The 24,344-nt window shown below is 44.7% G+C and overlaps 1 long non-coding RNA gene across 1 annotated transcript; it reads right to left on the reverse strand.

Moving 5' to 3' along the window:
- LOC128327977 (uncharacterized) lies at positions 1-20,010 on the reverse strand. The gene is made up of 4 exons (XR_008308930.1): positions 19,912-20,010; positions 11,664-11,748; positions 4,259-4,380; positions 1-515 (listed from the first exon to the last, which is right to left on the reverse strand). It is a non-coding gene; the product is annotated as an uncharacterized LOC128327977 (long non-coding RNA).
- Positions 20,011-24,344: the final 4,334 nt, after the last annotated feature.

Below are 24,344 nucleotides of genomic sequence, written 5' to 3' on the forward strand. Positions count from 1 at the left end.
AGGGGCAAAGTACATTTCTGGAAGAGTGAAATTTGTCTCTCTGGAAGATTTCTGAAATAAAAATAATGAGGTGTTTCATTTTAATGTTCCGATCTTAAACATATACAACAACTACTACACATATTTATATACTGCTTTTCAACAAATGTTCTCAAAGTGGTTTACATAGGAAACTACATACATAATAAGTAAAATGGTTCCCTGTCCACAAAGGGATCACAAAACAGAAGTGGGGAAATGAGCTTTATAAATATACAATCATCCCTTGCCAAATGCTAGGGTTCCGTTCTGGCAAAACTTTGCTGTTGGCAAATTTGCAGTTGGCAAGGAATTAAAGTCTATGGGAAACAGGGGGTTAGGGGAACCCCGGCTGCAAAAAGACCTAAAAAAAATAAAGGAAAAGCAATACAAAATAAAATGCTAAAAAAATCACCAAAAAATCCTGTAATATCTCCAAGAGTCACCAAGAATGAGCAGATGGCACCTCTGGAACCTACTTCACTTCACACATGGTTCTTTCAGTGCAGCAAGGAGCAACATATGGAGAGAAAAAATAACCACAAATGACTCATTAGAAGAAAAGTGACTCAATCATCTATGAATGAATAGTATACAAAAAGTATATTTTTATTCAAATAGAATGAAAATGAATACAACCAGTGGGGTGTAATGGTTATTAGAGTGCTGAACTAAGATGGAGAGCCCATTCAGTCATAAAACTCACTGGGTGACCCCGGGCCAGTCACTGATCTCTCACTCTAACCTGCTTCACAGAGTTGTTGTGAGGACTAACATAATCATGCACACCATTCTGGGCTCTGTGGAAGAAGAGCGAGCTATAAATGTAAATAAGTAAAATCAGGGGTGTAGCTAGGGGAGAGGGAGCCCATGTTCACCCCTCTCCCTGGTGGCCCCTTGGAGTGAGGGAGATAATGAAGAAAATGGGGAGGGGTGGAGCTGGAGGGGCCCAGCTCAGGGCTTCCAAACATGAGTTGTGGAAGAAAGCTGGTCTTACAGCAGTGAGCATGAATTGTCCCATTTGCTAAGGTTTGCATTTGGATGGGAGATATTCCCCTTTGGGAATGGGGCCGTACCTCAGAGGTAGAGCATCTGTTTGAATGAAGAAGTCCTCAGGTTCACTCCCTGGCATTTCTGGGTAGGGCTGGAAAAAGACTACTACTACTACTACAACTACAACTGCACTGCTGCCTGAAAACCTTGAGAAGCCTCTGTCAGTCAGTGTATACAATACTGAGAAGCTTAGTCAGTGCTGGCTTCCCAGCCTGGCTGGGAACGCATCTCCCTGCCTTTTAAAGCAGGGAGAGCCACTCCCAGCCGCGCTGCAAATGCGGCACTGGCCAGAATTTCCTCACAAATGGGAGAGAAACCATGCCCCCTGCCTCTGACATTAGACGCAAGGGGCGTGGCTGGGGTGTGAGTCATGGCCCCTGAGCATGGTGGCCCGGGTTCTTTGAACCCGTTTGCACTATGGTGGATCCGCCCCGTGTATACCTAGAACACCTTAAATGTACATATGAAATGGATATTTAAATGTACATATGTGAAGCAGCCCTTAGAGCATTATATCCAAGTGGAGAATTGAGCCTGGGTTCCCCTCAACCAAATCTCAAACTCCAGGCATTGCACTATATTGGGTGAAGAGAGCAAAATCCCTAGTTACTTGACAGGCCATTGAGGCTTGGCCTATATAGTCATGAAACAAACATTGAGGCTTGGCCTATATGTTCATGAAACAAACATATCTAGCTTCCAAACAATGCACAACAAATTAAACTACAGTGTCATAAGTAGCTTCTTCTTCCTCTTCTTTAAGGACGACTAATCCAGCAGTTTCAGTTATACAGTTTACAGCAGCCAAGCATATGACACATGGTTTATAGAAATCCTTCACTGTGCCAGTTAGACTATTGCTTCACTTTCCCTTCAGTAGCGTTTTTCCTGGTAGGCCAAGTTCCCATCAAAAATAAAACTGAGCAATATGCAGCTGAAGAAGAGCTTAATCTTCCTAGCTATAATCTCTAAATCTGTACAGTACAATACATGGCTGTTGTCACCCACAGGCCACAGAGGGCTCTCCAGTTCCTCAGGGGAGATATACTCATCATCTGCCTTTCTTCAAGGCTGCTTCAGAGTGTTGTATGCTCCATAACGGGAAAAGTTGGCAGTATTGCTGCTTGAGTTTAGTGTCCTTTGATAAGGAAGCAAGGAGACAGATGATGTCTTTGTAATATAAAGGAATCTGTGTGCTGGAGGCAAACAGCAGACACTCCTACCATGCAGCCGATCAGGTGGGGCGACCCTGAGGCCAGGTGAGGCAGGGAAGTATTGGCGCACCAGCAAGAACACCCTCCTGCAGCCCCTACATTTTAAAACAAAGGAAAGAGAAGCCTCCACCCAAGGGGGGTGGCATTTGGTGCTGTGCCTAAGGCACAAGTAGGGGTGAATTTTGGGGGTGAAGTAAAGTTAGAGGACCCTGCATGAAATCTACAAGCCCATCTCATCACTTCCCTTAGTTGAAGCCAAACCCTGCCTCAAGCGGCAGGGGACTCGCACAGAAAGTGGCACAAAGGGCGCAACTCTGGCCTCCATGTAATTCAGACACTAGTATCTTCTCCAACCTCCGAGCGCTTTGTCCTTTGAAGCCTTAAAGAGCAATCTCCAGATATCAGGAGACCATCTCCTAACAATGAGCTTCCATTCAATTATAATTCTGGGATATTAGCAAAGCATCTTGTATCAAAGAAATGCTTGCTCTAAAGATGTATTACATCAGGTACATGGAGGCTGGTGCTGAGAAACATGGCTCCATTCAGGAAAAGATGTTCCAGACTTGATCAGGTAGATTGGAACGTTTTCATGCAGCAGCATTGCACAGCTCTGGTTACAATGGGCATTGGCATGGACTATTCACATCCATCTGGGGTTCTCAGAACCCCTGTATTAGTCCAAAATCAATCCACACTGAATGATAATATGACTTTCTTCATGCTGACAGAGGACAAAAGAAGTTGACATAAGGCCTTCCTGTTCAGTGTGTCACTAGTACCTCCACCTCTCATGTATCTCCCATAGATGGAAAGGACTTCCTGCTGTGCAGAAAGGTACAGTTCCATTCCTTTGGATGAGGGCTCATATTCCCGCTGCACTGTGGCTGACTATACTGCTGCTCCTGTGAAAAAATTCTTTGTTTTCCTCCCAAAGGCAAGACCACACCATGACCAGACCTTCCCCACTCTGTCTCCTTCCCTTCTTTCCAACTTCATGCCTATTCCTGCAAGATCTATCTATCTATCTATCTATCTATCTATCTATCTATCTATCTATCTATCTATCTAATATCCCGCTCTTCCTCAAAGGAGCCCAGTGAGGTACGTTAGACTGAAAGATACATGACTGGCCCAGAGTCACCCAGTGAGTTTCGTGACTGAATAGGAATTTGAACTTGGGTCTCCCCGGTCCTAGTCCAGCACTCTCACCACAACACCACACTGGCTATAACACTGTTATTTCACTGTCCTCTGCCCTGAGTGATTCAAGGTCACCTTTACAGGTTTTGTGTGTGGAAAATGTCTACGGCTGTTACTCTGTTATATGCACAATGTGCAGCCAGACACAAAATGTGCAAAAAAGTGTAATTCTAAAGTGCAGTTCAGAAATTCAAGCTGTGAAACAGTTGTATTATGTTAGATGGCTTAAAAAGTGACTGATAACCATAAGAAAAGGAAAGCAAGTAGTCCTCTAGAACCAGACCTGGATCAAGTGTACCCATTGTTGGAGATCCAGCTTGGATGGCATTGACCTTTTGCACCAGTAACCCTAATGACCACTAGGGGTATTGGGAATAGAAATAGATAGTGAGGGTCTCCTTCTCTTTTCTGTTTATCTCTGCCTCTATGATCTCTCTATGGATAGAATGTAGTCAGGAACTTCCTGGGAATGACTTCCTCCTCTGAATGCTTCTAGCTCTCTCTCTGAGTACCATACTTCTATGGGTCTCTCTCTCTGACCAACATGTAGCCAGCTGTTAGATATAAATCTTTTCTGTCATCATGTACCTCTGAATAAAGTAGATTAGTTTAACCTTACATGAATCTCCATGCTTATCATTTACAAGCTGTTGCCCCTGAGACTCTGCTAATCTCTGTTGTAATGGGAGGGTAAGCTCCTGAAAAGCTCTGCTATATAAGTAATTACCCACAACACCCATTTCCCCTCCCCTGCAAAAAATGCTTCTCACCGGCTCTGCTGCTGCTTCTCACACAGTCTTCACCAGTAAACATGACACCGTTGTGTCCAGTTCCCAGTTCTGAGGATTTTCTCCCACTCACTGTAGGCCTCTAAGTGTCACGGAATGTGACTCTAAGCAACAAAGTATGTGTGCACAGACAAAGGAAAATGCACAGGTGTGTATTGTAGTTGACATGTGCCACATCATGCACAAATTACACTCATATACTATTGTGCAGTTCTAAATTTTACCTAGAAAACAGATGCATATGTGCATATACAGACTTATTTATTTTTTTAATTTATTGTTGAATTTCTATACCGCCTTTCATTAAAAAGAACCCCAAGGTGGTTTACAAAAGTTAAAAACATACAATAAAAATGACAATTAAAATATTAAGCTAAAATATAAAACAAATCTAATTTAAAAACTATAAAATACTAGCATAAAAACTATAAATGAGTAAAAACACATAGAAGCAGCAGTAGAAACAGTCATGTAAAAGCCTGGGTAAAAAGCCAAGATTTAAGAAGCTTCCTAAAAACTGTGATGGAGTCTGAGGAGCGAATGGCCACTGGGAGAGCATTCCAAAGTCTGGGGGCAGCAACAGAGAAGGCCCTGTCCTGAGTGCACGACAGACGAGCCTCCTTCATTGTAGACACCCAGAGCAGAGCCCCCTCAGATGACCTTGTCAAGCGGACAGCAACCCTTGGGAGCAGGCGGTCCCTCAGATACCCTGGGCCCAAACCGTTAAGGGCTTTAAAGGTCAAAACCAGCACCTTGAATTGGACCTGGAAACGAATTGGCAGCCAGTGCAGCTCTTTCAGGATGGGTGTGATGTGCTCCCACCAGGCAGCTCTGGACAAAACCCTAGCTGCCGCATTTTTCACTAGCTGCAGTTTCCAGATATTCTTCAAGGGCAGCCCCACGTAGAGCGTGTTACAGTAATCTAGCCGTGACGTGACTAAGGCATGGGTAACCGTGGCCAGATCTGCCTTCTCGAGAAAGGGACGCAGCTGGCGCACTAGCTGAAGCCGTGCGAAGGCACCCCTGGCCACCACCTCCACCTGAGCTTCCAAAAGCAGAGCCGGGTCCAGTAGTACCCCCAAGCTGCGTACTTGCTCCTTCAAGGGGAGTGCAACCCCATCCAGAACTGGTAAAATCTCCTCATCCCAATTGGCTCTCCTACTGACCAACAGTACCTCCGTCTTGTCTGGATTCAATTTCAGTTTATTAGCCCACATCCAACCCATCATGGCCTCCAGCCCCCGATTCAGGACATCCACCACCTCCCTAGGATCAGATGACAAGGAGAGATAGAGCTGAGTGTCATCCGCATATTGCTGACAACTCAGTCCAAGTCCCCGGATGACCTCTCCCAGCGGTTTCATGTAGATGTTAAACAGCATGGGGGACAAGACCGAACCCTGCAGGACCCCACAGGCCAGTGGCCACGGAGCTGAGTAGTAGTCCCCCAGCACCATCTTCTGAACCCTGCCCCCAAGAAAGGAGCAGAACCACTGCAACGCAGTACCTCCGATTCCCATATTCGAGAGGCGGCCCAGAAGGATACCATGGTCGATGGTATCGGAGGCCGCCGAGAGGTCCAGCAGAACCAACAGGGACGCACTCCCCCTGCCTAGTTCCCAGCATAGGTCATCCACTAGAGCGACCAAGGCAGTCTCAGTCCCATACTTGGGGCGGAAGCCAGATTGAAAAGGGCCCAGATAATCTTATGAGGAGAACAAACACATTTTCGCAACCAACTGGGCTAGGACATTCACCACTTGCTCCCCTCCTAAGGACTGACATAAACTGGGCCCCTTGGATGTAACACAGGGTGAGATTATAAAGTACTCCAATCAAAAACTGTCCTACCCAGGTCTGGGAGCTGTGTGTGCTCCCAGTTTTCAGTTGTGTGGAAGCAAGGTAAGAGGAAAACCTGGGTAGAAGTGATTGTGTGGAAGGAAGGTAGGAGGAAACATTCCTTTTACCTTGCTTGCACACAACTGAAAACTGGGAGCACACACAGATCCCAAGCCCTGGTAGAACATAGTTTTTGATTGTGTATATGACCTCCATGTCTCCATGCTATTTCTTTGTGTCCTCAGTATAAACATGTTATTGTCTTAGCTCTGGTCATGTATGTTTGAAATCTGTTTCAGCTCATTTCAGCTCAGTACTGATGTGCAATCTGGCTTGCAGCCCATCAAGAACTGCTGATCAGTACATAGCTTGATCCAAGTTTAAGCTTAGAGTTGGTGATTCTCAGATATAATGTTCCTATTTTCCACTGGAGGTTTAGGTTTAGGTTTTGTTTTGTTTTGTTGCCAGCTCTGGATGCTGTAATGCAGAGTTTGGGTTATATCACAATGTTTGACAGCAGCCAGGGAATGAAGCCAAGGTTCAATAATAGTCTTCCAATTAGAAAAAATCTTGCACAACTTTGCTTGGCTGTTGACAGAGACAGATTACTTCAGGTACCAAAGGCAAGCCAATGCCCTCCACTCCCATTCTGCTGGGACAACAATTTCAAGGGGCACTTGTAGAGTTGTCATCTGTGTATTTGGCAAGAAACGCGCATTTGTGCTGACTAGGATGCTTTGCTTTGGAAGGCTGGTTTCGATTATGTGCTATGAACATCATTGCCGTTCTGCCTCATGTTGTCAGTTATGACATGCAATGTTGCTGTTGGGCTGCTGGGTCAGCTGTACAACATTCTTGTTCAGAGGCTGATGTAAACAAGAGAAGGAGGCAGTGTGCCTCTAAAAAAATCCAAATACGGACCGTGATCCATTTAGCTCAGTATTGTCTGCTCTGACGGGCAGTGGTTCTCCAAAGTTTCAGGTAAGAGGTCTTTCCCAGACTTGCTGTCTGAGGTAATAGGACACTGCTTTATACTGAGTCAGACTGTTGGTTCTTTCAGCTCAATATGGTTTCAGCTCTTCAGGGTTTCAGACAGGAATTTCTTTCAACCATACCTGAAGATGCCAGGGGCTAAACCTGGCTCCTTCTACATGCTAAGCAGGCAGGGGCGTATCTAGGGTAGGGCAGGCAGGGCACGTGCCCTGGGCACCACTTGAAGGGGGGCACAAATTCTTAAAATTAATTTTTTTTTTTAAAAAGGCCACCAAAACCAAAATGGCCACTGCACATGCTCAAATGGCCTCTCTGAGGCCCTAGGACATGCCAGGCCTCGCAGAGGCCATTTGAGTATGCATGGTGGCCATTTTGTTTTCAGTGGCCATTAAAAACATCCAATTATTTTTAAAAATGGCCACTGCACATGCTCAAATGGTCTCTGCGAGGCCCTAGAGGCCAACAGTGGGAGGGGTAGCCTTTGCAGACCCCCCCCCAGCCTATAGGAAGCACCCCAAAGGGGCTACAGGTAAATCAAATTAATTTAATCTAATATAAGTCACTGTACACATATTCAGTTTGGCACTATGTACAGAGAATCAGGGCTTGTGAATACTGACTGAAGCTAATGAGCTAGGATTGTATTCATTTGCTCTTACTTTGCTTCTTATGATAAGTGAGTTAAATGTGGTGTCTTAAAAATATGGTTATTAATGGTGAATTTGTCTTTGAATCAGTGTGAAATCCTTAGTATTAAGGCCCACTGGGAGTTTCTTGCTCTCTTTCTCTCATTTGAACTGTCTTTCTGAAATACTATAATATATTCCAAGCATGACACAATTTACTGTGCATATCCTTTAATTATTTTCAGAGTATCTGGGAAAAGTCAAATTCTCCATTTATTTTTAAAATGTATATAATAAAGATGCCACAGTGCATAGTAGAGAATTAGACAGGCACTTCTGTTTAATTTTCCAAGTACACCTCCAGATAGTATTTGGGTATTTCATGAGCCCCAGCATACTGAAATTTGTAGTTTTCCAGCATTTTTTGGTCTGGCTACGTCCACTGCTAAATAGTTTTTGAAATTTTAAAAGATTAATGAGCTTGACTTATATTTTTCAGCTGATATTATGGTAAAGTTATCTGAAAGATGGGTGTCAGATGTTTGGACAGGGGGCGCAATTTCAGTGCTTGCCCTAGGCGCTATTTTCCCTAGATACGCCTCTGTAAGCAGGTGCTCTACCACTAAGCTACACCTCATCAGACTTTTAATGGGAGATACTATGGACCTGAGAGGGACTTTCTGCTCTGCTCTGCTCTGCTCTACCTGAGCTCTGCTTCCTCCCCACTATGATTAGGCCCAGAGTGCAAGAACAGAAGCACTGTATGTTTCTGTTTAGGGAAGGGGGAACAGCCCCAACTGCCAACGTTCATTCTGTGAATTCTATCAATTCCCCCTCGCAGCCTGGATTATTAAAATGTATATATTCTGAGGGAGCCTTCTCTTCCCAAAATGGACGATAGCCTGTTTGGCTTGTCTGTGGAGGAAGATTGGCTCACTCACTGGCTTCTGATCTAGTGCAATAAAGAGGGAGTTCACTCCTCTCCAGTTAAAGGGCTGCTCAACTTTGGGCCTCCTGCAGATGTTGGCCTACAACTCCCATAATCCCTGGCTATTGGCTACTGTGGCTGGGGATTATGGGAGTTGTAGTAAACAAAACAAACAAACAAACAAACAAAAACAGCTGGCGGGGCCAAAGTTGAGCAGGACTGAGTTAAACCATGAGTTCTGGACAAAAATAATTTAATATTTATTTACAAGCAACAGCAGCGTTTAGGGATGTGCAAAAAATTTCGGGCACAGAACGATCTGTGCCCGAAACGAACAATTTCAGGTGATTCGGGGCCGAACCGAATCACCCCTGATGTCCTCCGATATTTTTCGGGCACGAGCCGAATCACCCGAATTTCGGGCACGAAAAATTCGGGTGATTCGGTTCACGGTTGATTTTTGGCGATTTTTTAAAGTTTTAGTGACTTTGGGGCAGTTCGGGGGCATAGCATGGGATCTGGGCAAAAGTAGTGGGGTGGGGTGGTAGTGCCTAATGGGTGCAGGCTACCACCCCAATTTCAGGGGGATTGGGCAAAGGGCTGATTTTTGGTAAATTTCTGAAAATTTCATGTCTTTGGAGCAGATTGGGGCATATTGGGGCAGAAAGTGGGGGCTGGGGCAGAATAGTGGGGTGGGGTGGTAGTGCCTAATGGGTGGAGGCTACCACCCCAATTTCAGGGGGTTTGAACAAAGGGCTGATTTTTTGAGAATTTTTGAAGTTTGGGTGTCTTTGGGGCAGATTGGGGGCAGAAAGTGGATCTGCCCCAAAGGAGTGGGGTGGGCTGGTAGATAGTGCCTAATGGGTGGAGGCTACCACCCATCCCCAATTTAAGAGTGATTGGGCAGAGGGGTGAATTTTGGTGAATTTATTTGTATGAGGTTTGTCTTCATAAGGTGAAGTGTGCTAAATTGATTACTTCCTCATATTATTCATAGTAAAGGAAAGTGTGAAAAAGTCAAAGTGGGGTCATGAGAGTTGTTTAATTGAAAAAAATCTCATTTGCTATGATAGAATGAGAATTCACACCTTAGAAGTTTTTTCTGAGGTGTGAATTCTCATTCTATCATAGCAAATGAGATATTTTTCAATTAAACAACTCTCATGACCCCACTTTCACTTTTTCACACTTTCCTTTACTATGAATAATATGAGGAAGTAATCAATTTAGCACACTTCACCTTACGAAGACAAACCTCATACAAATAAATTCACCAAAATTCACCCCTCTGCCCAATCACTCTTAAATTGGGGATGGGTGGTAGCCTCCACCCATTAGACACTATCTACCAGCCCACCCCACTCCTTTGGGGCAGATCCACTTTCTGCCCCCAATCTGCCCCAAAGATACCCAAACTTCAAAAATTCTCAAAAAATCAGCCCTCTGCCCAATCCCCCTGAAATGGGGGTGGTAGCCTCCACCCATTAGGCAATACCACTCCACCCCACTATTTTGGGGCAGATCCACTTTCTGCCCCCAAACTGCCCCAAAGTCACTAAAACTTCAAAAATTCTCAAAAAATCAGCCCTTTGTCCAAACCCCCTGAAATTGGGGTGGTAGCCTCCACCCATTAGGCACTACCACCCCACCCCACTATTCTGCCCCAGCCCCCACTTTCTGCCCCAATATGCCCCAATCTGCCCCAAAGACATGAAATTTTCAGAAATTTACCAAAAATCAGCCCTTTGCCCAATCCCCCTGAAATTGGGGTGGTAGCCTGCACCCATTAGGCACTACCACCCCACTCCACTACTTTTGCCCAGATCCCATGCTATGCCCCTGAACTGCCCCAAAGTCACTAAAACTTTAAAAATTCACCAAAAATCAGGATTTTGCCCAATCCCCCTGAAATTGGGGTGGTAGATTCTACCCATTGGGCACTACCACCCCACCCCAAAATTTTGCCCCTGGGACCCTTTTTACCCCCCGAATCGATTCAGATTCGGATTTGGATTAAATCCGAATCCGAACCGAATCAAGGGTGATTCGGGTGACCCAGATTCGGGCACAAAACAGAACAGGGGTGATTCGGTTCGGGTCCGAGCCGAATCACCCGAAATCCCGAATTGCACACCCCTAGCAGCGTTATTCTAGGCCCTGTACAGAATTCAGAGGTGGTGCTGCCAACTTTGTCCAGAAGGCTGACAATCTACATTAGATGGAGGAAATAGGGCTGGAACTACTAGGGAGAAGGCCTTTTTTGTGGTGGCACACCATTTATGAAATAACCTCCCCAGTGACAGTGACGCTCTCCTGGCACCACCACTTTGCTCTTTTAGACACCAGGTGAAGACTTCTGTTCACCAAGCCTTTAAAGACAATTTTAAAAAAGTTTTTGTATTTTATTGTACATTTGTTTTCCTTTTCATGTGTTTTAATTGTTTGTTTTATTCAATTGTTTTATTATTTTACTTTGTGAGCCACCCAGAAATTAATTGTTATGGGGCAGCCAACAAATAAAGCTATTATTAACAACAACAACAATAATAAGAATAATGGTGAATATGGAGTAGAGAGGAAGAGGTAGAGGTGCAGGTAAGCTTCTCCTACTACTATATTATTATAAAGGTGGAAATGGCAGCTTCCAACAGTGTGGATTAGAAGATAAAAGTGCATGCAAGATAGCTGAAGAAAGGGTGATAACAAATGCACTGTTTGCAGCAAAAAAACCAGTGGCCAACATACTGTGCCAATTCTACCTTCCTTGTAATGGAATGTGCACACAGTTGTTTAAGCGTGCTATTGTGCAAATGTGACAAATTGCACAAATTCATTTGTGTAATCAATTGTCATTCTTTCCAATGGTTGTTGATCCTGCAATGGCTTTTTCACAATTTCCTGAATTTGCACAAGAACACTCTTATGCAACTATGTGCACATTCCATTGCAAGGTAGACGGGCTGTTGCACAATATGTCAGCCAGTATAGCTTTAGTACCCACCTGGATAGGAGGCTGTGCTAACATTCTAGGAGCTCACCACAGCCCACTGATATGGGTCTCTGTTGTTTACTGGCTTCACACAAATCTAGAGAGAAGAGTGCAGTGTACATAAGAGAATAGCATGACTATTAGCAATAGCAATAGCAATAGCACTTACATTTATATACCGCTCTATAGCCAGAGCTCTCTAAGCGGTTTACAATGATTTAGCATATTGCCCCCAACATTCTGGGTACTCATTTTACCGACCTCGGAAGGATGGAAGGCTGAGTCAACCCTGAGCCCCTGGTCAGGATCGAACTTGTAACCTTCTGGTTACAGGGCGGCAGTTTTACCACTGCGCCACCAGGGGCTCTTTAACTATGGTAGAGGCGTGGGGAAGGGGCAATGTTCCCTGTAATGGGGATTGCCAGATGTTGATGATGACAACTTCCATCATTCCCAGCCCAAGGCCACTGCAGCTGCGGATGATGGGAGTTGTAGTCTGCAGATGATGAGAGTTGTATCTGGGAATCCCTGTTCCAGGGAACAGTGGTATGTACTACAGTTATATGCCCTTGTCCTTTGAATGTGTGTGGACAAGCACAGAACCAAGGAACTGGATATCATCTACAGAAGTAGGTGATGCTTGTCTTCGTGTGAGCACAGCCTGAGTTCATAATTACAATGTCCCTCTTTAAAGAATGGAGACAATGTCTAATTCCTTATAAGCCCTTTTTTAAAAAAAAGAAGCGAAACCAATTAATGTTGAAGTCCTGGCACAAAGTCTCAGTTGTTAATATGAAACATGTGGAACTATGGCTTTGATCCCAAATATAAATAGGAAGTGCTGAGAAAAGCAGGTTGAGAGATCTTCCTTTTACAGTTAATTAAGAGGTTGCCGGTTCGAATTCCCGCGGGTATGTTTCCCAGACTATGGGAAACACCTATATCAGGCAGCAGTGATATAGGACGATGCTGAAAGGAATCATCTCATACTGTGCAGGAGGAGGCAAAGGTAAACCCCTCCTGTATTCTACCAAAGACAACCACAGGGCTCTGTGGGTGCCAGGAGTTGACACTGACTCTACAGCACAACTTTACCTTTAAGCTCTTCTTACAGCAGCTACAGATCAGTTCTAATTCAGTTCTTGTTGTTCACATAGTCCTTATTTATTATAAGCCCAATTGTCCAGAATCTTTTGTCCAAATAACCTCAGATACAGTTGGGAGAACTTGAGATCCAAATCCGGACACTGCAGCTACTTAACAGGGGCATCTGGCAGCGTGAGGACCGTGGCTCAGTCTGTTTACTGAGTCATTCATCAAGCATTCCTGGAAAGACTGTGACCAGCTGTAATTGTTGTTTATGGACAGAGAGTCACTTCCAAGAGATTAACTCTCATTACTGGTTGGAGAGCTAATAAGACTCCAGCCTTCCCATCACACTGATAGATGGTTCACTTTGGGTGATTCCTTTCATGGGGACTTAAATAACACTGGAGACTTCCATGACTGATAACAATTAAGTAGGACCCGTCCCCTTAGCATCAGAATTTGCAGTTGTGCCTCAGTATGGAAAGAAACAGAATTGTCCTTAAAAAGACTTGGATACTGCTGAGCCTGGGTTCTGTTGTATTGTAAGTAATTGTCTGCCCTGGGGAGCTATATTGTGGGAGAGGAAGCGAACAGTATCAGTATCTTTTGGTGACTGATGGAGATATTTTGAGTAAGGCAAGGAAATGTCTATATTCCAATACTTGGAAGTGTTGTGCGTGCATGAAATGAATTAGGGAGAGATGGGTTAGGAGCAGAGTTCTCTCTAATTTTTTTCAACTGTACGTGGAATGAGTTTTCTTCGGGGGGCAGTATCAAGGCAGTGTGTGCGCATCTGCATTCAGAACGGGGCTTTCCTGATTCAGCCTGAGTGAGATCCAAAATAAACTGAGCGGATATAAAAAAACATGTGAGCGCCTGCACGTGGGCACACGCACATGCCTTAGAGGGCACACTGGTTAGGAGGGATAGGAATGTCCCCTTGTATGCATTGTCAATTCTGGGCTCTTCCAGGCACTGATATATTCCCACTTCAGCTCAAATATCATCTACAGAAGTAGGTGATGCTGATCTTCATGTGAGCACAGCCTGAGTTCACAATTACAATTTCCCTATGTAAAAAATGGGGACAATATCTCAGTTCCTTATAAGCCCTTAAAAAAAAAGAAAAGAAAAGCTAAATCAATTAATGTTGAAGTCCTGGCATGAAGTCTCAGTTGTTAATATGAAACCTTTAACATAGTGTGAATTTCTTGATTTATGTATTATTGTAATTTCCACTGACATTGGAGTATATCACTGGAAGAGCCCTTAGAGTCCCAGTAAGTTCAATGGAATTGCCTCTCAACCTTAAATAATTACAAGATTAATTGTGATTTGATTTATGAATTAAATTTGAATGTACAGAACATTAAGATTCCTGTTTAAGATTTCTGACATTTTATTTTATTTTGTAGTGAATGCACTTATAATGAATAAGTAAGGCACTCAACCTTTGCTTTGGATCCAGGGTGTATGTGAGATCTGCATCGTGAAATTGGTATCTTGTGGGGGTGGGAATGCTTATCCCCCTTTACTTGCACAATTATCCCAATCCAAACCACCTTTCCTCCATAGCTGCTTTTGGCCTTCAGAATAAAATATCACATACTAATGAACACTTGTCCGGAACTGGACCTTCGATTCTCTCTGTGTGCTCTAGCACTGAGCTACTCTGTGAATCCCAGTTCCTTACAGTTGTTTGAGCATATATTTTTTAAAAAGTGGATAACAATGATAAAGATATCACATTTCAAAAAGTCTTTGATGTCAATGTTACACACAAGAAGCTTGGAAGGAAATGTAGCAGACATGGAATATGGGAGAAATTGATTTGTCTTGAAAATGCACCACATTCATTAAAAAGTAAACAGAAAACAAACTAACCAATTTTTCACACAAAATGACAGAAACTGAAGATATATCCCTTTTGATCCGAGCAAGGGATGAGTTTATTTGAAATATTTATTAGTGATCTAGAAAGTGAATGAAGAGCTAATGGAGTGGCAACATTTTTGCATGATGGAACTCTCAACAAAAAGACCTTTTTATTGCACACACAAAGAACTAAAAGTTGGTAAACATAAAAATATAAGACGTCTTGGCATGACACATGATCCTCAGTTAAGTAAAACAAATGAGCACAGATGAAAACCTCGATTCCCCAGCTGTTAAATTCTTTAGACCTGATAACACACAATTCCCTGACTGAGCGAGGGGGGGAAGAGAAGGGGGAAACACCTGATTCTTCTCAGAGGTGAATAAACTTCATAGTATCGGCCAGTACCTCCCGAGCAGTAATGTCAGGTCTCATTTTCTCTATAAATAATGCTTCCTTGGTTTTCCTTCTTTGTAGGTTCCTTTCAATCCCTAAAATAGATATTTTAGTGAACAGCCTTTGGCCTTCATGCTTAATCCTCATATACAATGACCAGGGTTTTGTTCACTTTGCACAATGCCTCATATCTGCTAGATGTTCTTTATATCTGTATTTTAATGACCTGCCAGATTCCCCCAACATAGAATGAAGTGCAATCTAAGCATTGGATTTTATATATATTGAAGAATATGGGAGGGAGTATAAGACTCACGAGGGGAAAACCAAGTGAGGAAGGCTGGCTTTCTTTCCTAGATATGGAAATTAAATTAAGAAACAATCATTTAGAGACCAAATGGTATAGAAAATCAGCCAAAGAGGACATGTTATTAAAGAATCAATCAGTACACCCCCAAATAGTGAAAATACAAACTATGAAAAATATGTTAAAGAGGGCAGAGGATGGTTCCACAGCTGAACATCAAAAGGAATCTAGAGAGAAAGCTGAAAACCTGATTAGGAAGAATGGGTATGAATTGCCTGTTTTAAAGAGTTAGAAAAGATCTAGATACATTAAGGGTTTGCTGAGCACTTTCCAAATTAGCTGCTCAACAGCGGCAAAATGCTTCCGTTCAAGCAAATCGCATTCAAAACATAAATAGCAAAGCACCCAGCAGGGTGCCGGATATACAATGTTATAGCACTATATCGCAGCGATTAAATTCAAAACAAGGCATTGGAAATATGAATGGCACCCTGCTGTCAGCGTAGGGACTGCAGTGTCACAACACAGGAATGCGGCAGCACCCTTCAGAAATTCGTCGTGATCCCATTGCAGGGTCTAATCTGGAAAGTGCCCTGGTATTTAAAATACCATTCATTACTGATAGATTTACATAGCAAACCCAGAGAATCTTGGAAAGACAGTAAATTAAGGTGAATGTGGTTTGCACGGCACCATTAAAACAATTGTTAGTTAACTCTAGATTGTATGATAGGAGATGTGATGTACAAGATTGTGCAATTTGTGAACAGGGGGAAGGAAACTGTGGAAAGAAAGGTACAGTATATAAAATCCAATGCTTAGGTTGCACTTCAATCTATACTGGGGAATCTGGCAGGTCATTGAAAGACATAAAGAATATCTAGCTGATATGAGGCATTGTGCAGAGAGAATGAAACCCTGATCATTGCATATGAGGATTAAGCATGAAGGCCAAATGGTGTCCACTAAAATATCTATTTTAGGGATTGACTTTCCTACAAAGAAGGAAAGTCAAGGAAGCATTATCTATGGAGAAACTGAGACCTGACACTAATGCTCAGGTGGCACTGGCCAATGCTATGAAGTTTATTAGCCTCTGAGAAGAATAAGGTGTTTCCCCCTTCTCCCCCAAACTCATTATTTCTCTGCCAGTCAGGGAACTGTGTGTTATCACATCTAAGGAATTTAACAGCTGGGCAACTGAGGTTTTCATCTGTGCTCATTTGTTTTACTTAACTGAGGATGGTGTGTCACACCGAAAAGTCTTATTTTTTTAATGTTTACCAACTTTTAGTTTTTCTTTGTGTGCATAATAAAAAATTCTTTTTGTTGAGAATTTGGAGTTAATATGTGCATTGCATCACCGACATATCGACTTATTTGATGGAACTAATAAACAAATAGTGAAGAGGGTTATAAGAAAGTTCTGAATTACCTAACAAATCCAGGGAGAAAGCAACAGCAAATGAAATGGGGTCTTTAAAAAGCAGTGCTCAGTGGTGGTGGTGGTGGGGAACTCTTTGAACTATGGATGCGATTCCATGAAAAGTTGGAATCCAAGACTGTCAGGTAAGGATGTGCGCAAACTGAGGTTTGAGTACAGGTTCAGCGCTGAATGCATTTGGACAAGGTCTGAACTGGTTTGGCGCCATGGGGAGGGGAGTGGGGAGTGGGCAGTGGAAGCTTTAAGAAAGAGGAGAGCAGGTCCTTATCTGCTCTCTTCCACCCCATGCAGCTTCCTGCTGGGGCGGCACTTGTCCCAAGTACCCATGCAGGGCACCAGCACACACACAGCATATGCGCATGCGCAGGCACCATTTGTATGGTCAGCATGGTGACCTCTTAGGAGAGGAGAGCTGGTCTTGTGGTAGCAAGCATGACTTGTCCCCATAGCTAAGCAGCGTCTGCCCTGGTTGCATATGAATGGGAGACTTGATGTGTGAGCACTGTAAGATATTCCCCTCAGGGGATGAAACTGAAACTGCTCTGGGAAGAGCAGAAGGTTTCAAGTTCCCTCCCCGACTTCTCCAAGATAGGGCTAAGAGAGATTCCTGCCTGCAATCTTGGAGAAGCCGCTGCCCGTCTGTGTAGACAATACTGAGCGAGCTAGACCTATGGTCTGACTCAATATATGGCAGCTTCCCATGTTCCTGTGTTCCTATGGTGTTGCTGACTACACAAATGGTGCTCACACATGCATGGATGCCATGTGTGCTGGCACCATGCACGGGTATTTGGGATGCACATCACCCCAGCAGGAAGCTGCACAGGGCAGCAGAGAGCTCTCCTTTTTCTTAAAGCTCCCTCTTGCCACTCCCCTCCCCCGCGGCATTGAACCTGTGCTCAAATCTCGGTTCATGCACACTTTTACTGTCATGAACCTGAGCCTGATGCCCCACCCATTAGACACAAGCAGAGAAAGCTCAGAAGATGAGGATCCAGACTGGGTTCAGACCCTCTTGTGGTGCCAGCAGCTCCCAGTTCCGAGGAACTGATAATGGATTCAAACACAGAACCACCAGTATCAAGGTGTGAGGAAGAGGATTCTGGGGAGCTGGTACCATAAGAGACAGACATGCAGGAAAAGCCACCACCTCCACCATGCCCAGGAGTCACCTCTCTGCCCATATCATCTAACTCCACCAGTGGTTTAATAAATAAGGAAGTGTTTTTTTTCACACAACGCATAATCAACTTGTGGGATTCTCTGCCATGAGGTGCGGTAACAGCCAACTGGAAGGCTTTAAGAGGGGTTTGGATAACTTCATGGAGGAGAGGTCCGTCTATCAAAGGCTACTAGTCAGAGGGCTATAGGCCACCTCCAGCCTCAAAGGCGGGATGCCTCTGAGTACCACCAGTTGCAGGAGTAACAGCAGGAGAGAGGGGATGCCCTCAACTCCTGCCTGTGGGCTTCCAGCGGCATCTGGTGGGCCACTGTGTGAAACAGGATGCTGGACTAGATGGGCCTTGGGCCTGATCCAGCAGGGCTGTTCTTATGTTCTTAAGCCGTGGCCTCTTTGAGAACAGCTGCCTCTGGAAACAGAGGGAGGAGCCTGAGATTGGGATACTAGGGTAGGTTGTTGCCTAGCTCTTAGCTTGACCCATGTGTGTTTCCTTGCTCCCTCAAAGGACTGATCTCCCGCCTTGACCTTGGCTTGTTACCTGACCTGCTTTCTTGCTCCTGTGTGAATGTGATCTGACCTTGGACTGTGACTTGGACCTGAGTTACCTCACTCTCATATTGACCTGACCATCTGGATTCTGGCTTTGGCTTGATGACTCTGATTAATGTCTCACCCCCTCGATGTGTCCTTGCTGCTAGGACTGTCCCAGCACTGCACAGCCCAGCAGGACATGACAGAGGCCTTCTGCACTGTGATATTATTTCATTAATATCTCTGTCTCTCTCTATAAAAGGCAGTTTCCAGTTTTGCATCAATGTCAATGGAAACAGAATTCAGGCTGGAGGTTTTCAGGTTATGAGCATCCCTGATTATTAATACCTGGCATCATCAGGATCAGAGAATGATTATAGCCCTCGTCCCAGTGCTGTCCACAAGTCACTCTTTGCGGTGAGTCTCGCCAAGAGTGGGTTTGTGGGGAGACCGGGCTTAGCCCCCTCTCCCTGCAGATGACCTGAGGGGAAGACCTGGGAGGCTGGATCGGCTGCCCACACAACTTCCGGCTCCGTCACGGAGCCAGCTGAGGCTTGGGAGTTCGGGGGCCACATGGCCCCCGGAAGTTCCAGCATGCTCTGCACGAGTGCGCAGAGCATGCTGGAAAGACCCCCGAGCCGGAAGGCTGCTTTTTAGCCTACCAGTTGGGGGTCTCCTCGTGAGTTGCCACAGCACGGAGTCACACAGCGGCAACATATGATACAGAAACCCTGGTTAGCAGAGCACTCGCTCCACTAACCTGGGCTAAGGGGAGGGCTTCGCAAGCAGGTTGTGTGCTTTGAGGCATCCTGGGTTTGCCTGCAAGCCCGGTGGTTCTCATGTTCTGCTAGAATCGGGCTAGGCTCCCCCAGCCCAATTTTAGCCGATTGTGAGAATAGCCTCTTTGACATTTTCCTGTGTAAGGGAATGGGTGCTCTTCATGCCTATGAGGGATCAACAATGCAGTTGGGATCAACAGTGCAGCTGGGCCAAATCCTTTCCCTTCAACCCTGATTGTACAGCCACCACTGACAGGAGCACTCAGTTCAGCACCAGGTCCATGTGAGTCCTTGGCCAAATGTAATTGTGGCCAAAGATGGGGCCCGCCATCTTGTGTTTACCAATAAGGCAAAGCACTGATTCCCATCACTGCATCTAGTGACCCACCATGGAGGATGAGCACATTGCATTATAGGTAAACAAAACGGGAAGGTGCTAGCAAGATGGCTGCCAAAGAACACTCCAGGTCAGGGTTAGGAAACCTATGATATGCAACTCCAGTCATCCCAGTCACAACTTATTGTGGCTGGGGATGATGGGAGTTGTAGTTCAACAACAGCTGGTGTGCCAAAGATGGTGTGCCTACCCCTACTCAACGAAACGCAGGTCATTGCTGCTGCTAAGAGAAGTGCCCACAAGGGTCTGAGGGAGGCTTACCTGGGCGGGAGTGTGCAGTGGCTTGGAGTGGCTTTCTTCTTTCCCCGGTCAAATTAAACAGTGTGTCTAGACTGCCCCATTTTCTTCCAAAATGGCTCCATTTACCTAGGGGGGGAAGATGGGGAGGTGAGGCAGCTGCACTCTGACGGAGAATGTAGTGAATTTGAGGTGATGATAATGAATGCCTTGGCCTTCCATATTGGCTTATCATGCTGGAGTTCAGTTGATGTTTCTCAAGGTGAACTAAGTTGAGAGATCACCCTAGAGGTGGAAGCCATCAAGTGTCTTGTAAGAGGGCAGGTATCCTTCACCTGATGGGAGGGACTGCATGAGAGCGTAAGGTGAATAAACCTTTCTCCCCGCCCTCCTCCACCAGCCAGGTAGGAGTGATTAATGTAAAGAAACAGCAGTTCCAGGCTCGGTGTGGGAGAGGCACAGACTGAGTTTTGGAGAGGCTGAAACAGACGAACTGGGCAGGGAAGTGAAAGATTTGGGGGCGCAGGGCTGCTTGTTTGGTAACTGATGCAGCCTGTTGCTGACTTGTAAAACTGCTCTTCTGTTCCAGCTCCACCCAAAGCCCAAGTTGTATATTTGTAAATAAGCCACCTATTACAAAGGTATCATAACATAAGCTTCGAGTGATCTCTCTTCCAAACGAAGCTAGAACCCAAATACTGCTGCACCCGGGAACTCCTCACTGCTACTGGGTCAACTTCTCATTTCTTGCTGTAGGAACCAAAGTGTTCTGTGTATGGGTGTATGGAAGAAAACAGTTCTGCGGAACACCAGCGGAGAACTGAAGTCCAGGCATCAGTTGTTTTGAGACCAGAAATTGTAGTAAGAATTGCACAGTATGGCCTCGGTCTTTAAAGCTTGCACCTGCAAATATTACAACTTCAGTGAAAAACTGTGTATAACGGCTCCATCTAGTGGCAACTCTCATAAAATACACTTTCCCATTTTGAACTGAGCTTACTTCTTCATTGCCATGATGACACCTTGACTTCACTGAGCACTCTCATCCAAGAGCTGCTTCAAAGGGTATAATTTACTGTACATGTATCTGCCTCTCTGTGTAACAAAATAATCTGAAATGCTGCTGAGTGTTTTTGCCAGAGCACAGCTCACGTAGCTGATACAGCCAGTAGTTGGCATGAAAGTCTGAACTCTATAGTGAGGGGGTTCTCAGCTGTGGGTCCCCAGATGACTACAACCCCCATCATCCCCAGCCATAGTAGCCAAAGTCCATTGTGACTGGGGATGATGAGAGTTGTAGTCCAACATCATCTGGAGTCCCAAAATAGGGCGCCTCAGCTGTAGTGCACAATATATTTTGAACTGAGCTCAGTGGTGGAGTGTGACCACCAGAAGCCCATGTACAGCGGCGGAGGCAGCCCCGCTCATCCCACCACCCATGTCCGATGTCAGATGTGGGGTTAGCCATGCCCCTGCATCTGACATCAGATGCAGGGGGCGTGGTCTGGCTCTCGAATGGAGCCACAAGGCTCCGTGTGGCAGCAGATTGAGTCTAACCGCGCGGACCCTTAGGGAGCGAAATGAAGGCTGGCTCTTCCCTTAAAGGCAGGGAAGAGCCGCTCCTGGCCACACCACGAATGCAGTGGCCATTTAACACTCGAACGGGGGCTGCGTGGCCCCCGCTCGGGAGCTAAACCAGCACCCCCGTGTCTGACGTCAGACATGGGGGGAGTGTCGGGGTTTGTGAGGCGTGGCCCCTGATTGAGCACAGCCCAGGTTCTTTGAACCCATTGGCCCAATGGTGGCTCCGCCCCTGACTGAGCTTCTCTTTGTGGGGTTGGGGGGAGGCCAATGCACAGTGCAATTTCGGAACATGGGAAGCTGCCATGTACTGAGTCAGACCGTTGGTCTATCTAGCTCAGTATTGTCTTCACAGACTGGCAGCGGCTTCTCCAAGGTTGCAGGCCGGACTCTCTCTCAGCCCTATCTGGAGATGCCAGGGAGGAAACTTGGAATTTAGATGCTCTTCAGAGAGTGGCCCCACCCACTAAGGGGAATCTCTTCCAGTGCTCTTTCATATGCAACCAGGGCAGACCCTGCTTAGCAAAGGGGACAAGTCATGCTTGCTACTACAAGACCAGCTCTTTACTTAGATTACTTCATAATTTAAGTAACTAGACACCGCAATTTAAGTAACAGCTCAGCTTTAGGCGATAGGCACAGTTTCTTTGAGAGTAAGAAGAATATTTTTAGAAGATCGCAGAGCTTTTTGCAATGGTTATTCTCGTTAGCCTCCTCCCACAGCACCACCAAAGGAAAGTTTTTGCTCAAATAGGGAACACCTGGTTTCCTAACAGATCTTTGGCCATCCACTACAATATTTTCTTTTTGATTTGGGGTCTTCCCCCTCTCATTGCAAGATCAGGGGTGTAACAAGGTTGGAGTGGGCCCAGAGACAAGATTTTAAAATGTGCCCCCCTCACTGAAGCTCAGCTCATGAAGTAAAGAAATCTTAAATGACACTGAATAGTGGTAACAAAAGGTATAGTAATTTTTTTAAATATATGTGTATGTGTGTGTATCTATCTATCTATCTATCTATCTATCTATCTATCTATCTATCTATCTATAAAAAACCTATGTGCCACAATAGAACATCATCCTAATTTTTTTTTTTAAGGTTTTGTAAATTGTGGATGATACAAGTCATTTAATGGTACTAGAGAAAGACATGCTTTTGTGGTAGCTCCAGGTCTTAACACTCACATCAATTTTGGAGGATGAACACAACGGAAGGAAGCCTGCGCGGGTGTGTGGCTGGGGAAGTCAGTCATGTGACTTGCCTCTGCCCCCCCCCAAGGCAGTGGGCCCCCAGACAACTGTCTCCCTTTGCCCTATTATAGTTACGCCCCTGTGCAAGATGCAATTGAAATAGCAGATAACACCCTGGGTGTCAGGGTGGGGAAAGTGTTAGAATTGAGCTGACCTCTGCTAAAAGTCACCTTTTCAAGTGGTGATTCTCTTATATTTAGCAGGGAGAGAGCTCTCTAACCCCAGCACAGCATCCCTCTAGTGGCTGTAGCTGGTGTCTACATTATGTTTCTTTTTAGATAGTGAGCCCTTTGGGGACAGGGAGCCATCTTATTTCATTATTTGTTTATTTCTCTATGTAAACTGCTTTATGAACTTTTGTCGAAAATGGTATAAAGATATTTGTTGTAGTAGTAATAGTAGTAGTAGTGTACTCCTTCCTGCCTCAAGGAGCTTCAAACTACTATTGACATTCAAAATTAACTATTCACTTCTGAAAGGGAGACTTAAAGAGCAGTTTGAGATCTGGGGGCTGCTTCTGCTATGGGAGCCTGCAATATATTTAAATGTGCATGCGGATTACAGCCTTAGAACAATTTTCAATCAGTATTTTATTTCAGCATGGCAGATGTTGTATCTAGTTGATTCACAATTTTTGTGGACTGCTAAGAAGACCTCCGCTTTCCCATCTCTATTAGGATGGCTAATAATTGAGAACAGTTATTTTGCAAAAAAAATTATAATTTTGCAGTTCCTTCATCTTTGGCATTTGACAAGTTGAAGGAAAGGGAAGAGGATGACCAGCAGCAAGGTGGATGGACTTGATTATGACAGCAATGAATGCACCACCAAGAGATCTTAAAGGCCAAGTTGAAGACAGATCATCCTGGAGAGAATCTATGTGGTCGCTAAGAGTCGACACCGTAATCAGTCTCCTGTTTTAATTATAAACTATTGGTATTATGTACAGTATCTGGGTGTGCAGATTATTTCAGATTTACTTAGCCTTGAAAATAGTAATGGGGATATGGCTATAGATAGGAACAGCAGGAAGCTGATCTAAGTATCCATGTCACAAGCACAGAATCTCACTGAAAGTATTTATAGAGCTTCTTATGAGGAAGAGGAACAGCTGTTAATGGAAGGAACAAATTTTACTTACCTAAAAATAAATGCCCCAAGAGGATGTTACCTGTGACAGTTTTGACTTCAAATCTGCCATGAATGAAACACAGACAGAACCTTTCGGCACAGGGCCCTAGAGAAGGGAAATGGTTCTGAAGTTTGAACATTGTTTCTCTTTCTTGTTCCAATAATTATATGTATTTAGAAACTAGTTCTTCACCCATTAGGGAAGAAAGAAATGTAGTTCATATGGGGGCTTAGCCAATTAAGGTAAAATATCCAGAGTCAGTTCCCTGTGATTAATTAATGCATGAAGACATGAAATTATGCAGGGCCTGAAGCCTCCATTCTTATGCAAGCTCTGATGATGATTAGGGATTGCATGTGGATCAGATACTTGAAAATGAATCCAGAACAGACGGAAGTAATAATGGTTTATCGGAGGCAAAGGGGATAAGGGTACACATTACTGATGTGCTGGTCTCATAGACTATTAAGCCACAACACTTGCTTCTAGGTCA

This window comes from Hemicordylus capensis, chromosome 5, assembly GCF_027244095.1.
Source record: "Hemicordylus capensis ecotype Gifberg chromosome 5, rHemCap1.1.pri, whole genome shotgun sequence".
NCBI lineage: Eukaryota > Metazoa > Chordata > Lepidosauria > Squamata > Cordylidae > Hemicordylus > Hemicordylus capensis.